The following is a 17,083-nucleotide window of genomic DNA, read 5'->3' as shown; positions in this document are numbered from 1 at the left end:
GTAGGTGCGCCCGCAGCCCCCGCCGCAGCCCGCCCGGCCCCCGCCCCGGGCTGAGCCCCCCCGTCCCTGCCCCGCACCCGGGGTCCCCCCGCCGCTGCCCGGCGAGCCCCGGAGCCCCGCGCAGGGCCCGTGGCCGCTCCGTGTCGCCAAACTTTTAGCGGCGGCAGCTCAGGTTGGGGCTTCGGTGGGAGAGGACGGCAGGGGCAGCGGGGCGCCGTCCCCTGCGCGGCCGGGGAGTCCTCGGTCTCGGCTGGAGCCGCTCCCGGTCCCCCTTGCCCCCGGGGGGGCAGGTCGGGCCCGGAGCGGCTCTCCCCGGCTTGGGGGCGCGGAGCAGGGGGAGCCCCGCCGGCCGCCCGGCCCGTGTTCCGCCCCTGCCCACGGGGGATCCCCACGCCGGGGTCTCCCGGGGTCTCCCCGTCGCCCGCGGGCTGCGCCCGGGCCGGAGCCCCCTGCCCACGGGGGAGCCCCTGCGTGCCACCGGCGCCGCAACTGTTGCCTGCGGGAAGCCCCGGTGCTCCGGGGGAAGAGGCAGCGCCGCGGGCGGCAGCAGCGTCCCCCCGGGGACAGGGGGCTCCGGGCCGCATCCCCTCCCCGCCACACGGAGCGCACCCACCACCCCAAATAACCCCGGCGGCCCCGGCTTTGGAGTGGGGGCTGTGGCCGAGCCGCGCCCGGGCTCTGCTCCCCCCCGCATTCCCACGCCGGCAGCGTGGACCTGCCTCCCCACATGTGCTCCTTCAGCGGCTATTTCTGTCCTCACGAAACGTGCCGCACATAGAGCTTTAATTAAAGAAAATTAGTGGAGGAGGGCGGCCGTAGCTGGAGGCGGGGGTGTCCGTGCTCCGGTGGGGGGGCATCGCATCCAGCCGGGGGCCGGTCCCCGGTCCCCCGGTGCTGGGGGGAGGCGGGGGGGCAGGTGCCTGCCTGTGACTTTGAGCCGCTTTCGCTTGTTTGTTTGTTTGTTTGTTTGTTTTTAAAAAAAAGGGGGCACGGGGGGACACGGGAGCGTGGTCCTGCCCGGTGTGTGTGTGTGGAGTTTTAATTATTATGACAGATGTTGCTCTGAAGTTCCCTCTCAGTTCCCAAATTCGGGCTGAGCCCAGAGGACCGGGGCACCCGCCGGTTGGCGGAGCCGGTGTTAAACCGCGGCCGGAGTTGCCAGTTTTCTTGATTGCACCTTAATGAAGTTCGGCCGGGGATGGGGGTCCGCGGGGCGGCGAGAGGAGGGGTGTCCCGTCCGCTCCCCGGCGTCTGGCTGGGATGCTCCCCCCTTTCTTCTTGAGGGGTCCCTGTGCAGGACCGCTCCCCACCTGAGTTCTGCCTGACGTTGCCGGCAGGGCCGTGCCTTTGTGTCCGGGGATGCCAGGGCTGTGAGGGGCAGCCCCCCCCCCCCCCCCCCCCCCCGAACCCCTCCACCCAGCCCAGCCCCCCGGCGGCCCCCAGCCCCCGTCCCGCTCGATGTAGAGCGGAGATGCTCCGTGCGCGGCGGGACACGGCCGGCAGCACGCCCCGGTGCTGGGGGACATACTGGCCTGTCGGGGTGTGTCACCTCCCCGCCCCGCACCCTGCTGTCCTCCTCCAGCTCTTCCCGGCCAGCAACCTCCGCATCCCCGCTCATCCCTGCCTTCCCCGGGCCGGGCAGCCCGGGGGGACCGCGATGCTGCCCGCGTCCAGGCAGTGATTTGCAGCCCTGGGAAAGCCCAGCGGAGGGAGGGGAAGGGGGGGAGGGGTGGGCACGATATCAACAGGCTCCCCCGGGGGCAGAGGCAGCGGGGCCGCCGGCCTCAGCCGGAGGCAGCCGCTTACGCCTTCCCCAGCCGAGGACTTGCCTCCTCCCGGCGGCTCCGTGCGTTTCTGTGCCGGTTTGCACGGTATTAAATATTTAGAAGTTTGCAGCGGTGAATAAAGCGATCGTTAATAGAAATTGATGGCAATGTTGCAAAGGGGGTGGCACCGCCTGTGGAAGCGGCACGGCACGGCACGGCACGGCGGGGGGCGGGCGGGGCCCTCCGGGGAGTATTTTTAAGGGGGTTCAGCCCAAATTACCGGTTTGTCGCTCTGAAGGCTCCGGCAGCGCCCAAACCCAGATGCCGCTCTTCTTATTTCCGACCATGTCTTTAAGGGAAAAAGCGGATTTTTCCGCCCTGCCTGGCTGGAAAGCATTGCCCCGTGCCTGTGCAGAGAGGAGGTACCCCTCCTCAAGTTTAGCACCTAAAATAACACCCCCCTCAGCACCTCCCGCCGTGCTGCCTGGCACCTTGCAGGGCTTACCCCGCCCCAGATCCCCCGGGTTTGCCCCGGCCTGGCGGGGAGTGCAGGCAGCGAGGGGCAATGGGCAGCGGGGGGGTGTCGGTGGGGGCCAGGAGCGTGTCCCCAGCGCCCCCCCGCCCAAAGTGCAGAGGGAGGGCAGGCAGCGCTGGGCAGGGAGGGACCCCTGTCTGGGCAGGGCTGAACTTTGCCCGGGGACCGGGAGGAGCGAGCGGCCCCCGGTATGGGGGCGCCCTCCCCGTGCGGGGGGTACCCGTGCCGGGAGTACCCGTGCAGGGCTGGCCGGGAGCCCTTGCTCCCCGCGCCGGGCTCCGCCGCTCCTCTCCCAGCTTGAGTCAGCGCTTTTGTAAACGGCGCGGATGGGGCAGCGCCCGGCGGTGCGGGATGCGGTGCGGGATGCGGTGCGGGATGCGGGACGAGATGCGGTCCTGCCGCGGGTGCGGAGGCAGCGGGAGGGGGAGGAAGGACGCGTTGATCGGGGGGATGGGGGGCAGAGCAGAGAAGGAAAAAGGGGACGAGGGTTGCCCGGGGGCCGGAGTGGGGATGCGCCCCCTCCCCCCCCCCCCCCTCCCGCGCCCTCCGCGGCAGCCGCTCTCGGTGGGGCCGGCAGGGAGCGAGCGGCCGTGGGGCAGCGGCGTGGCGTGGGACGGGGCGGGCGAAGGGCAGCGTGGAAAGCCCCGGGGACGACCCGACGCCCCGGTGACGGGCGCCAAAGACCGCCTGTACTCCCCCGGGGCGGCTCGGTGCCGTGCCCACTCCCCCCACCCCACGCTGGGGAACGCTCCCACGGCCCCGCGCTGCCCACGCGTGTCCCAGCCTGGCCACCGCTCCGAGCTGGGGCAGCGCCGCTCTGTGACAGCAGAAAGTGGCTGGAAAGGGGCGAGGCGTCACACGGTCTGCCTCCGGGAGGCAGGGAAACGCTGAGGGACCGATGGGAAGGCATGAATGAATGAATCTCCATAAAGAGCCCCAAGCAGCAGGGAGAGGGAGAGAGGAGGAGGAGGAGGGAGGAGAAGAGGAGGAAGAGCTGGAGCAGGGCAGGCAGCAGCAGACGTGACGCCGGCAGGTAAGGAGGTGCCGGCGGCCGCACGGCTCCGCGGTGCCCGGGCTGGCAGGTTGGGGGGCACAGCCCGAGCGGGGGGGACAGGAGCTACCGGCACCCCGCGTGGCTTTGGTTTGGTTTTTTAATTTTTAGGGGAGGCGTTTCCTTCCTGCCTCCTTGCAAAATGTAGGATTCCCCAAACTTCCCGGGACTCCCCCCCGGTACTGCCGCCCCGCGTCCCGCTGGCTCCGGGGGGGCGCTCCGGGCTGAGCCCCCTCCCCGGGCAGGAAGCAGCCGGCCGGCTGGTGCTGGGCGCTGCCGCGGCGGGGGCCGTGCCTGGCTCTGGGCTCCCCGGCGGGGACCGGCACCGGACCTGCCCCGCATCGGGCAGCCCCGAGCCCGGCCCAGCCCACCCGCTGTCAACGCAGCCGCCTCGGCCTGGCGGCAGGATTTACCCTACCGGGGGCATCCAGCTTCGCCTGCGGCCCCCTTTGCTTTGGGAGGGGGGCGGTGGGCAGTCCCTCTCCCTCCCGCATCTCAGTCCCCCCTTTGCCGCTACATCCCTGCCGCGGTTACATAAGGCAGAGGAGCGTGTAGCCAGCGCTATCGCGGGCCAGAGCATCGGGATGTCACCCAGGGATGCCCAGAGCTGAGCCCAACCTCGGCCGGCTGCTCCCGGTCCTCTGCCACACCTGCCCCGCTGCCAGGGGTGAGCCACCCTGCTGCCTTCCCCTGCCCGCTGCAGGGACCCTGCCTGCAGGTTAGGGGCAGCTGCGGGGGGACATGCACACACATGCACACCCCTTCCCAGCCCTGCAGCCTGCACTTTGGCTCTTGTGCAGAGCTGCCCCGCACTAGCACTGCTTAAATATGTGTAGCCTTGCTGTGCACACATGCATGCACAGCCTTGATGTAGCAGCCTTGCTCTTGCAGATGGGTCCACTCCAAAGCCATGCACGCTAGAAGTGTTTGTGCACCGATGTGCCACGGTAGCTAGCACACGGGTCACGCTCCTGCACACACGTGTATGCCCTGGGCTAGTGGACTCCGTGGGTGCTCGCCGGTGCTGGCACAGGGGTGGTGTGTGCTCTCCCTGCCTGCAAGCACGGGCAGGGAATTTTGCAGGACAGGGCCGGCTGCCGGCCCGGGCGAGCGCTGGGAGAGCTGCAGGCCTGGCAGGGCAGCTCTGGCTGGCTGTGGTGGGCAGCTCTGCGGCTGCCCGCAGCCTTCTTCTCCCTGACCGAGGTGCTCTGAGCAGGGATCAATAATGCCTTTCTGATTGGCTTCAATTCCCCATTCAAAGTAGTCACTGCATTAGGACTTGATTTTTCTCCCCTTTGACTCCCGGCCAGATTAGATTGTGAATTTGGCTGATTTTAAGCAACTGGGGGAGGGAAGAGTCATACAGCGAGCAAGCGAGAACTGAAATATCCTACAGGATCCCCTGGAGGGGAAAGAAATCAGGTCTAGATAAGAGCTTGTTCTCCCTGTCTGGCTAATGCTTTCCTGTTTGATGATCAGAAAACACAAGATCTAACCTCTCACCAGGACGGCTTAACTATGAAAGGTCAGGCTTTTGGCTTGTTCGAGGTGCAAGGTTTACTGTTATGAGCTATGTATTATTTATTTCAGTTCTCCCATCATATGCTAAATATAGGATTGCACAATGGATGCAAACAGAAGGATGTGGCCGGTGCTTTGGAGGTTTCTGAGTCGGGCTCTGAATGTAGCGCTGAGGATGGAGAAGCTGTGGCAGGGGCAGGATGCGTGGTCCCTGCCCTGGAGAGCTCAGTGTTGTCCCGCTGGTTTGTACAGTCTCAACACCATCCTTGGGCATTTTTTTTCTGATGCGTATTTTCCCCCGTGCGCGTGTGCTGGGGACAAGCAAGCGGGTTACATCAGTGAAGCCCTGTGTCCCAGAGGGATATGGGAGACAGCAGCCAGGCGCATCCCAGCCGTGCTGGTCCGGGTGGAGTTTCCCTGCAGGCTGCTCCAGGGCTGGGATTTCACACCAAGAAAAGCCACAGCAGCACAGCAACACCCGCAGCATTGGCACTCAGCTGCAAATTGTTGTTAACTCCAGGTGTAGCAAAAGCCTGGGATTACATGTTTTCTCAGCAAAGGGCACTGGGAAGCTGGGTGGAGCAGAGGGATTTAAGGAGCTGCTGCAGGACAGTGAGTAGTCTTAGGAGGGGAGGATGTGAGGCTGGGGGCTTGCTCTAGGTGCCTTTTTGAGCTGTTTGTGATGGGGCTGTGGGGAGGCAGCTGGTGGAGTCATCAGTAAGGCTTTGAGGTGGAGGGCAGGAAAGCTGCTGCAGGGTTGTAAGGGGGTATGAGCTGGGGGCACAGCCTTGGGTGGTGTTTTGCATGATCCAGTATGGTTGCTGGATTTTTTTTGTGTTGTGGACTCAGGGCCTGGGGAGAGTCTGAGTGAGCCTGGCAGGACAGCACTGGGGCTGAGTGTCAGGGTGTGGTGAGATGGTGGTGTGATGGTCACCAGCAAACTGGGCCCAGAGGAGGCTGGTGGGGAGGAGAGGACCTGGGTGGGCTTAGTGGGACAGCTACAGTACCATGCGTGGCTTCAAGCTGTGGGTGAGGCAGGAGACGGAGCTATGAAAGCAGTAGGGTTGTGGGGACCTTGGGGTAGAGGGACTGGAGTGGAGATCCTGTGCTATGGTCTGGTGTCTGCTGCACCCCTGTGAGAGCACTGGTTTGGTGCGGAGAAAAAGGAGGAAGAGCATGAAATGGTACGTGAGCTGTATTTTGGCTGCTGGAGTGGTGAATGTTATGTACAACCCCTAGCACAAGAGTCATCTGGGTCCCTGAGATGTCCCCATAAAAGAAGCAAATAATAATTAATATCTAAGAGGCTGTGAGAGTTACCTCCAGGTGAGGGACACATGGAGCCTCCATGTACCACAAGGAGCTGGGGCAGGAGGGTCTGGAGGAGGTGGCCCTGAGGGTGCAGTGTGTGCATCAGCCCAGGTAAGGGAGTTGGAGGGGCATGGCAGGAGGTCGAGGTGGTGGAGATGGGAGTTGGTGTGGTTATGACAGCTGTGTGCATTAAAAAAACCCAAAACTTCAACAAAAAGAAAATCCCCTGTCAGTCAGGGGAAGCTTACAATCTGTCACTTGGGTCCAGGTTCTGTACCGCCTGGCATGGTCCCCCATGGAATGTAAGGTTCAAGGTATAGTTCAAGATGACCCAGTGGCTGGAGAACCACTGACCACGAGGAAAATGCCCTGAAAATGGACTTGTGGCCAGCTGCCTTGGGGAGCAGAGCATCCCGTGTCCCTTGCCCCAGGAGCCTGAGCGCGTTCTCCCTTCTGGGGACCAGTGGGGGAGAAGCAGGTGTTCCAGGATGGGGTTCAGATCTGTGACCCCCCCTCCTGCTGGATCGGGTCCTGCCCAACTTGGGGACCAAGGTGTTTTGTTCAAACACGTGTTGTATGCGGTCAGGGCTCTCAGTGGGAAAAGCCAAATAAACACAACCCCACCGTCTTCCCCCCAGCCCTCTCCCCTTTGTGATTAGGGGGAACTGAAGAAGAAAACTCCCGGGTTTAGGGTTTTTTCCCTCCACCATTTCAGCATTTCTTTAGGAGCTGGACAAGGGCATTCCCTGTAGCTCGCTCATATTTTTAAATCAGCAGGAATAAGTCTATGGAAATGTATGTGTTTTACTGTATCAGCTATCAGCTTTTAGCTTTATTACAGTAAGTGCGGAGTTTTTTGTGGGCCAAACTCATTCATTGGATTTAATGGAGTTAAACTGCAGGCAGATTTGGCAACTTGTTTGTGTATATATTTGTAAAATGGACAGGCAGAGATAATAAAGTTTTATACTTTATACGGCATATTTTAGGGAAAAGTTTTCCAGTAGGTTTTATAAACAGCATGTATATTTTGCTACAGTATATGCTCATACCTCAGCACAAAGCACTTCAACGCTGCTGCTTTTTTCACTTTCCTAGAGCTATATATGTGTGTGAACTTGGATTTGCCCATGTTGTCTTCTCATGCTGCTTTCCTTACAAGTGTCTTTAGCGGTTTTAAACATTTCCTTTCTTCCCTTTTGGTGTATTTGTGTCTTTTCCTAAAAATGCAGGTGTGGTAAGAACTGTAAGCCTCGCTGCAAAGGGCTCAGGAGGAGGGAAGAATAATGTATGTAAAGCCTCTTGCTAAATACCCAAAGCACTGTCCCAGCTGCAAATGCAGTATCTCAGGACCTTTCACAGGTACAAACATTTGCTGTGAAACCTTAGAGGGGCTGACTTTTTTTTTTTTTCTTTCTTCTCTTTTCCTTTTGCTTGAGATGCTGTTTTCATCTATTTCCAGAGTGTGATGATGCTGGTTTTTTGACCTGTTCTGGGCCAGGCTTAGATCCTGCTTGTGCAGTGCCTTTCCCAGTGTAACGTGGAGCAAACCAACACTTGGAGCTGTAGAAAAAAATGTATTTCTAGAGGATGGATTTGTTTTCTAATGAGTTATTTGATATTTTTCCAGGCTGTAAACAAATTAGACCCAGACCTGTGGCTACTGGGCATGGGGGGGGGGGGGGGGGGGGGGGCGGGGGCGGTGGCGGCAGAGTGATTGATGAGCTGAGCTAATTACACAGGTTTGACTTATCAAATGGTCATCACTGCCTCATATGGAGCACTTGGGGGTGTGGCATGGAGGGGAGAGGATATAGATATATAGGGTAAATGCAAAACAATGGTGAGTGATGAGGACTTAAATAAATCTGGAGAGTCTGGTGACATTAAAATAAATTGTGGGTAGTAAGGTATGAGAGATATGTGATGTCACAGGAACCCTATAATGTATTTATAACCCAGCTCAGGAGTTGTTTGGGTTTCTAAATAATGCCTTAATTTAATTACCCATTCTTAATTAGTGTTTGCTCAAATTGGAGCAACATCATTAATTTACTTTTATTGCCTTCTACTTTTATTTTGCTGGTGTGGTGGTTTTCATTTTTTGACTCTTTCCCCACTCTGAGACTCGTAGCACCCAGCTGTGATGCTCACACCACAAACTACAGCTTCTTTGGTAATATCAGTTTTCCATATTATGAATATTTTTATGGTCACAAACTGCATAGCACTGACCTGACCCTGTAATTGGAGAAAGAAAGAGAAACAGAGCCCAGATGTGAAGTGGCTCCTTTCAAATGCTGAGCAGCATCCTTTCTCAGTAGAGCAGGGCGATGAGCAGGATTAGGCCCCTTGGGTTCCCCCAGCAGGGGGATTTTTGCCTGCATTTGTTTTTTCCCTCCTGGAAACTCACAGTAGTCGCAGAGACAGGTGCTCCCTGTCCCCCCGTGGTGGCTGTGAGCACACAGGGCTGCTCCTCTGCTGCTGGCACCTGAAGCTGCCCAGGGATGGGGTGGCACAGGGTGCTGTGTGTCACCCAGTGGGGCTCATGTCCAGCTGCTTCTGCATGGGAAGAGCTGAGGGGCAGCGCTGTGCCCTTTATCGCTTTGTCCTGGGGGCAGACATGCTCTTGAGAGTGGTGTTCGGGTGTTTGCTCTTCAGCTCCTCCTGGAAAGGAAAGCTGGGTCAGGGGCACGTGCGAGGTGGAGGCTGGCAGCTGGGGCTCTTGTCCTCTGCACAAGCCAGGTTTGGGGTTAATGCTGACTTATAATAAATGTATTAGCTGGTTTATTTAAGATATAGGATGATAACCGATCAGGGAGACTAATGCAAGCCAAGGCTGCTCCCTCCAAGCCGTGCCTTGCAGGAGCAGATAAACGCCTGTCCCCAGTTTGCAGTGAGCAGGTTGGGCTTTCCTACCCTTTGCCCTGTCTCTTCCTTTTGGTTCCCTTTTCTGGCTTTGCTTCTCTTCCCCACCCTCTGCCCACGCTCTCCTCTCGCTCGGAGGCGAGAGATGCAGCCTCGAAAGCTCCATTCATCACTGCCCGCTAGCCAGGCACTAGCAGCCGCCGCCGCTCCATTGATTGACTGTGGCAGTGAGTGAATTTAAAATCATTATGCTCCCGAGACAGCTTTTAAATATGACGAGATGAAAATCAAATCTGTAAGATCTGTGTCTCCAGCCAGGGAATCCCACGTGGCTGCGGGTGCTGTTGGGGTCTAGGGGAGCCCCCGCTGCTCCAGACCTGGTGGGTGTCCGTACGTGAGCCTGGATCGCTCCGTGCCATGGAGAGGGGAGTGGGCAGGCAGCTGTGGGCAGAGAATTAAGTAGAAATATTTCACTGTAGAAAAGACTACTGTGTAAAGCCATCCATCTGCTGTCTATCTAATGCTTTGCATGAATTAATGAGCTGATTGATTAGGAAAACCTTGCAGCAGCCGGCTGAGGTAGATGATTCTTGTCCTCATGTTACGGGTGGGGGGAACCTGGAGGTGCAGAGGTTAAAATTAAGGTTTCCAAGCTGTTTGGTGGGTTTGTTGTGTGTTTTTTTTTTTTTTTATTTTAGCGAATGCTGTGGTTAAGGCATTTGTCCATGTCTTGTTTCACTGATTGATCGATCTGATTTTGGATGCTTTTTGGCCTCAAGAGCAGTTGTGAGAGCTCGGTACGGCTGTAACTCAGCCTTGGAGAGTCTCAGCTTGGGATCTGATCTTCCAGTGTGTTTGTGGCAAAACAGCACAGTCTGCTGTGGCTCTCGGTGTGAGTTTGTAACCAACAGTCTCTTCCCTTTCCACTGGATAAGATGAACTCTTGCCATTTCTTACAACGTTGGCACGTTGCTCTTGCCCCGCAGCCTTTGCCAGGCAAGGCTTTCCGTGAGCATCCACAGAGTCACTCTCCTGGTCACCCGCAGCTTGCGGAAAGCCTGGTTGCTGATGGCTGGGCGCATGGAGCAGCTCTCTCTCCGCTACGATGAGTGCAGCTTTTCAAGAACGATGCATTGAGCAAATGTCACTCCACAGCCCCAAAATCTATCAAAGGAAATGACAGCGGCTGTAAGCGTTAATCATCTGGTATCATCAAAATAAAGTTGTTGCAATAGAGCATTGTCAAGGGATAAATGTCTTGACTTCAGCTCAGTGCTAGACCCGTTATTGCTGGTGGTTCACCAAGGTATTCTAGCCAGAGATGGTAATTGCATGGCCCAAGTGCTTATCTTGTGACATTATTAATTAACTCTTCCCTCTGCAGGCTGGGTGGCTGGTCAGTCTGATCACAAGAAAAAATCCTGGGACAGCTGAGGAATTGAAGCAGTTTCTTTTCATCACTGTGCTGAGAAGTTTGTGCCCAGCCCTGCTTGAATAGAAGTAGTGGTGTGTGGAGCAGCACTGAAGGGGCATTTCCCACCCACCCTTCTGAGCTCTCAGTGCAAAAAGAGTCAAGTTGTTAAAGCAATGCAAAAGAAGGCAATGATTAATTTTTTTTTTTAAAAAAGGTATTGAACATCTGAAAAATACCTGCTTCTGCTTTACTCCTGCCCCAGGAAGTGGCTTGGAAATAAACCCTGTAACCCTCATGCTGGTTCTGCCCCTGCTCAGGGTGCAGCAGGTACAAATGCTGTGAGTAGATGTAGTGAGTGTGGCAGACAAGGGCATCCATCAGGGCCTGCAGGACCAGGGATGTGACTGCTGGTGTCACTGAACCGATTAACTCCTGGGGATGGAGGGAGGCACTGCAGTAATGTCACTTCCAGCTGCCTTCTCCTGGGAAGGCAATGCTGAGCAGTGAATTGCAAGGTCTGGCGTGTGGCCCAAGGGGATGGAGAGCTGCTGGAAGTGGCTTTCTGTTTAAAATCCAGGTGTTCAAACCTACCTCTGGTGTTTTAAGGCACCATTGATCTTCTGTGCTGGCTGGGTTTGAGCCCCTGTCCCTAGAAGCTGCAAGGACCTGGCCCGTGTCAGGAAGAGACTGCTTTGCAAAGTGTGCAGCAGAGCTGGCAGTGGGGCTGAGCTGTGCGTCACCCAGCTCTGCTAGGCAGGCAGGACTGTAACTGCAGGGTGCAAACGGGCTGGGTGGGTGCATGGTGGGGATGGGCACCCGGCTGAGCCCACCCCGTGTTGCTCACTTGGTCTGGCTCCTACTTGTCTAGGGAAATGCCGAAGTGTAGGCACAGGAGTAATGCAGCTGCTTCTGGAGAACATCCACCGCAGAGGAGTAAATGGAAAACTTCAATAAATCAACATATTTCAACAGCTGTCCCAGTTCACAAAGGTGCAGAGATTGGGCTGTGGAGTTTGTGTCACTGCTTTACCTTTAAAGAGAGGAGGGGAAATAAATCTGTGGGATGCAATTCTTAAAGCTCCCCAAGAAATCATAGAATCATTTAGGCTGGGAAAGACCCTTAAGATCAAGTCCAACCGTAATGCTTACAAGCAAAGCAAACACCACTACCCCATCAAAGTTCAGAGAAGTTTGTCATGTTTGCTCCGTGGGTCAGTTTTTTAATCTTGAGCTTCCCATACTTCACTTTCACAGAGAAGTCCTCTTCTCTATGAAAATCCTTTCCAGTTGTGAACTCAGTTCTAATTCCACGTTGGCTTAAAGTAAAAGCCTGAAGTAAAATGGCTTTCCCTACCCTCTTTCAATGAAGAATTACTAGTTCCTGCTCTGATATTTTTTTTTTTGTCCTTTCCAGTCCCTATCTTACTAACAAAACAGCCATAAACCAGGATCATGTTATATAGTATAGCCTTTAGGATAATGCACTCCCTTTAGCACTGGAACTCTTACTTGTGATGGTGAACGGAGTAATATACTGCATTTTAATTAGACTGGGTTGGGAAATAAGTGTTTCACTCATTGATCTTGCTCTTCTCCCCATTTATTTTGAAGTGCTGGTGTCTTTATTTTCAGCAGGCAAAATCAGAAGTGTTGTTGTAAATCCTGACTTTCGTCTGTGATTTAGATTATAAGCAGCTCCTCGGAGCCAGGGCTTGTGGAGTTCCTTGGAGCTGCTGAGTAACAGGTGACCTGCTCTTCTGCAAACAGCGTGTAAAGGGCTGGCCATGGGGACCAGATGGGAAACAGCCTTCAAAGCTGATGAGGTTTTTTTGTGACCATCGGAGAGCCTTTTACAGCTGTAAGTGGAGCTGTGCCTGGAGAGCCAGCAGCAGCGTTCGGTGGTAAAACTCGGAGGTGAAGTGACATGCCCAGGGTTACCTGGGGTGTTGGTGCTGGAGCCTGTGCTGGGACCAAGTGCTGTGACACCTGCTTCTGCTTCCCCCATGAGACTTATTTCCCTTCTTTGTCCTTAGTTTTGCAGCGCAAGGAAATTTTTGCTTAATTTTAAATGTTCTCCTAAATCTTGGTGACGGCAGATTGACGTAAGCGTGTGCTGGATCAGGGCCTGTTCTCTTATGCATATGGATGCATACGCAGCTGTAAGCGTTTTCCATCTTTAGGCTTCTGCAGTCCAAGGGACAGACCTTCCCTCCCTGCCTGCGGATGTGTCCTCTCTTCCCTTGCACCACGGGTAGTAGTGTTGGGTCTTCTGGCCTCCAGGGTGAGAACATGGAGGTGAATTTGGGTGGAATTGCTGGTTGCTTTGATCATTCATTGTCCGTTGAGTTTGCTAATGAAGCCGGTGCCTGTGTGCAGCCTCCTGGGATGCTCTAGAGCTGGGCATGGCAGTTGGGTGAAAGCCTGAGTGTTGCAGTAGCATCTCCCCTGGACCACATGAGCTGGGAGATTCCTCCCAGCCTGATGCTCTGGGAGGTTTTGTGTTGTGACCAACGTGTAATTCTCTGCCCATATGCTCAGACACATCCTATCTTCCAGAACTTGCCCTGTGTCTTGCTTTTACTGGTATTAATGGCAGCTAAAATGCGGCTGCTGCCTTGGGGGTGAGAGCAGCAGCTCCCAAAGCGGGTGATGCCGACAGGTTGGGTGGCATGGCAAGGCAGGCGGTGCTCATCCCAGCCGGGCAAATCCAGCTGGGGAAAGTCCAGGCTCTGCATCGCTTTTGATTTGTGATATCCCTTCAGCCATGCCGCAGCCCTGATGCTTGTTCAAGGGGGAGTAAAAGGTGCTTCCTCATCGCTGTGCAGCATCTGAGCTTTCTGAGAGGTCTCCATCTATTTGCCAGCATGGGTTGTACTCATGAAGCTCTAAGCTCATGCTGGATGACAGCCTGATGAAACTGCAGGTAGAAGGTTAAAAAAAAAGCGATGGGGAGAGCAAGTCAGTTTATAGCAATTCCATCTGATTTAAACTAAAAGGGATTGCAATATATAAAATATTTAAATATTTCATCTGTGGAAGAGCCCTGAACGAGCTTGTACTGCATGCGTTGTGTTGTAGTGCTTGAGCAGGCATGGCAACAGGGGTGGCCACCCCTGCTCGGTGCGGGCTTGTACAGGGGGAGGTGGCTGTGCCCCCTCCAGATCCAGGCTGGCTGAAGGGTTTTGATTAAAAGTGTTTTATTTTAACAGGGGATTCATTTCACCCTCCAGTCGGTGAAAATTGTCAGTGTTTTAACAGGTTTGGTCTGACTATCTAGGGGTGAGGGTCTCATTCTGCTTCTCTGCACTTACTATCTGCTGGGTGCTTGGTGACCCTGGAGGATGCTCAAAATAACCCCAAGTGAGAGCTGTGCCTGCCCAGTCTTGTGGAGAGTCACGAGGTCACTGGTGTAACTGGGAGGAGAATTTGTCCTTCTACTTCAAAAATAGCTGTATTTTCTTTAATGGCATTTTCCTTGGGGCAGCCCAGGAGCTTGCAGGAGTGTGCAGACCAGTTGAGTTGCCACCGAGTGGGAAGGGGTGCCAGGGTGCCTCAACTAATCCCGTTTCTAAAACATGTTTGTCTCTAAAAATGAACCCAAGGAAGCAAAACTCTGTGGAGTTTCTTCTTCCTCCCCAAATATTTAATTTTCCTGGTTTCCTGTAACCAGGTTGAAGATGTTTCCTCTGTGGAAAATGCTCTCTGATATCGCTAAATAGGATTCTGTAATCTCCAGCAGCTAAAATGTTTAGTTAAGGTCCAAGGGTGTGTGTTGTGTGTGTGTTTTTTTTTTTTTTTTTTTTTATCCCGATCTGTCCGTCCATACCAAAGTGCGGGGTTTCTAGTGATGAGCGATTCAGGGCTTATCGCTGGGAAGTGCTGTGAATGCCAGATCTGCGCTTACTTGAGGAGAGAAATGCATGAATTTTTCCACATCGCTGGGAGCTGAAGATTTTGCTAAAGGTGCCTCCAGCTGCAAGTAGTGAGATACCGTTCTGCCGGAGAGCTCCGAAGAGGCAGAAACTTGTGTAGAAAATTTAAATGTGGATTTCATGCCTTGGAAAGCCATCCATAAGGAGAGAGGCAGGTGCTGGCCGGCTCTCAGCCATGCAACAGGTAACTCGGGCTCCCCGATAACGAGGTTGCTGAAGCACAGACGTCGTGCCTGTCTTTAATCTGACTTTGGAGGTGTTCATTAGGGAGCCCTGGGCTGGATGCCGCCTGCCTTGTCTTGCAGGCTGCGGCACAGCCAGGTGAGCGTGGGGACGTGCCAGCGCCTGGGGTCGGCGCTGTCCCCATCAGTGCCTCTCCATGCGCTGGTTGCACGGGGTCCTGCTGGGTCAGCTGCTTCTGTCTCAGTTTTTGCATGTAAAAGCTCCAGTAAAAGTTGTCACAGCCTGGGATGCAGATGGACGTGAGACAGGCTGACCGCAGCCAGGGCAGGGATGGTCGGGACAAAGTTGCCTTTCCAATTACAGCCTGGGGCAGTGCATGCTGCAGGAAAAGGAGAAGCAATAAGTAAATCGAGCTTCTGTTTGTTGTCTGTAAGGTCTGTCTGTTAGCTAATGAGGCAGACGGCTGAACCTCTTTTTAAATGATACTACCTAGCGCTTTTGTAGAGTTATAAGCGGTAACTCGGTTAAACCCAAGCTCTGTATCGACAGGCGGCTGAAACCAGCACCTCCTTCTGCTGGTGATTTGATTTTGTTGTGGAGGCTGAACTGGATGTTTTGGTAACGAGGGCAGGGCCCTGCCTCAGTGAGCTCTGCCGAGCAAACCCAGCCCAGGAGAGAGCATCACCTCTGCTGTGCCCAGCCCGCTGGGGCTCGAGCCCCACAAGCATGGGGCTGAGCGCCGCCCCTGCTCGCCCACCCACGGGCCACTGTCGTGGCTGCGGTAAATGCCTGCTACCCCAGTTCATGGGGTGCTGGGCAGCCCTCTGTGCCCCCAGCTTCACCTGCTGCCGTGTGCTCCGCGTGCAGCATCCTGCCGGCTAACTCGCCGCTCTGCCCTCTGCCTTGTCCCCCTCCTCGCACCCCATGGAGCTGCCACGTGGTTCTGGTGCCCGGCACATAGCTGATGTCTATTTGTAAGACAATACTTCAGCATTACTTAGTGAAAACACAGGTGGCATTGTACAGCTGGTAGCAACATTGATTGAAGTGATATTTAATCCAAGGAAAATACATGATACATAGTCTAGGATTCCTCGCTTATCCATCATATAATGCAGTTCATGGGGATTAAATATCCCTCCTGTAAAGTTGTTTGAGATCAGTGTTTTTATTTGTTTTGCAAATGATCCTGACAGGGATGCTGAGGGCTATCGATTACCAATGGTTCTTTAAAAATTACTATTATACTGCAAATTATGAACCTTGGGGGTATCTAGTTATATGATAATGGAAAAGCATTGGTGTGTAATGACACATGCATCATAATAAATTTGCTCTTCCTATATAATGGAGATTGAAAGGGACATGATTTATGACCAATTGCATTAGCTGCCTGCCATCATATGTCCAAGGTAACATGATGGAATTGCCTGGTTGTTCATTGTGGCAAGAAGTACTAATGATTAGGAAAGCAATTTAGAAAAAAACTAAAGGAAAAAAAGCCCTTATTCTGAGCAAAATCTCCTCTATCTTCCAGTTTAAAATGTAAACCACTCTTCTAATTCATAAATAGCTAAAATCTCTCCATCACTCCACTCTCCCATGCTCTGCTCTAGGAGCATCCACAAAGGATTGCACAGATGAAAACCAATGCCGCCAGTCCTAGAGGAACTCCTGGGTTTGCTTGGAAAGCCTTCATAGAGCTCCTGGCCATGGCTGGGATCAAAGTGCAAGTAAGAGCCCTGAATCAGCTGGGAATGTCAATGCGTTGGTGGCCTTGAAGCCAAGGGAGGACACATGTGTTGAGTTGTGCTCTCATTCCTGATGGTGAATGCGTGATAACACAACTGCTTGTCTTCCAGCCTCTCCTGGTGTTCCCCAGCTCCATAGCTGAGGACTGAACACTTGATGTGTTTGAGAGCAGCCAAAGGGCTGCTTTTGGCTAATGGTGGCTTGAGCAGTGTCAGCAACCTTGGGCACAGTGCTGGGCGCTGTGAACTTGCCCTGGCCACATGCTCCGGGCACCTGAGAGCCGCTTTCAATTGCCTCTCCATCGTGGGTTGGCATGGGGGGCTGGTGGGGAGGGTTTGACGCCAGGCCTGTGATGGGTAATGTTTTCAGGATGGTGTGTGGTGTGAAGGTTAAATGGGATGCTTTTTACCGTGGCCGTTCTGTACTCTTGGCATCCCGCTGCAAATACCAAATGATGGCAATGCTAATAAGCCTTTTTCTCATCACGCTGCTGATCTACAGTAGAGCCCGCAGACAGTGAATTCCTGGGCCTGTGCTTCTGTATTATCATGCTCAGCAGTAGCTGAGCATGGAGAAATACACGTCCAGGAGCCAGTGCCAGCAGAAGCATGTGTAAATCAAAAGGAAGGGAAAAACAGTTTCCCTTCTTCCTCCGGCACCTTCTCGGCATCTTTTGTCATGAAGTCATGTATTGCATCGAAAGTCATCAGGCTGCCAATGTGGAAAAATATCCATACTCTCCCTGAAGTG

General features: G+C 54.7%; 1 protein-coding gene across 10 annotated transcripts in view; it reads left to right on the top strand.

The window, feature by feature from the left end:
• ELFN1 (extracellular leucine rich repeat and fibronectin type III domain containing 1) overlaps positions 1 to 17,083 on the top strand; it is a 149,783-nt gene that overhangs the window by 41,219 nt on the left and 91,481 nt on the right. Inside the window, exon 1 of one of the 10 annotated variants that reach the window (XM_080382404.1) lies at positions 3,224 to 3,334. The exons of 7 other annotated variants lie outside the window; for them this stretch is intronic. The gene's annotated coding sequence lies outside the window, so the exon portion shown is untranslated. 2 more of the 10 variants (XM_080382405.1, XM_080382406.1) reach the window with 2 other exon arrangements.

Source organism: Falco punctatus (genome assembly GCF_963210335.1).
Source record: "Falco punctatus genome assembly, chromosome: 4".
Taxonomy (NCBI): Eukaryota; Metazoa; Chordata; class Aves; order Falconiformes; family Falconidae; genus Falco; species Falco punctatus.
The sequence above is the reverse complement of the archived record's forward strand: the minus strand, read 5'-3'. Positions and strand labels throughout refer to the sequence as shown.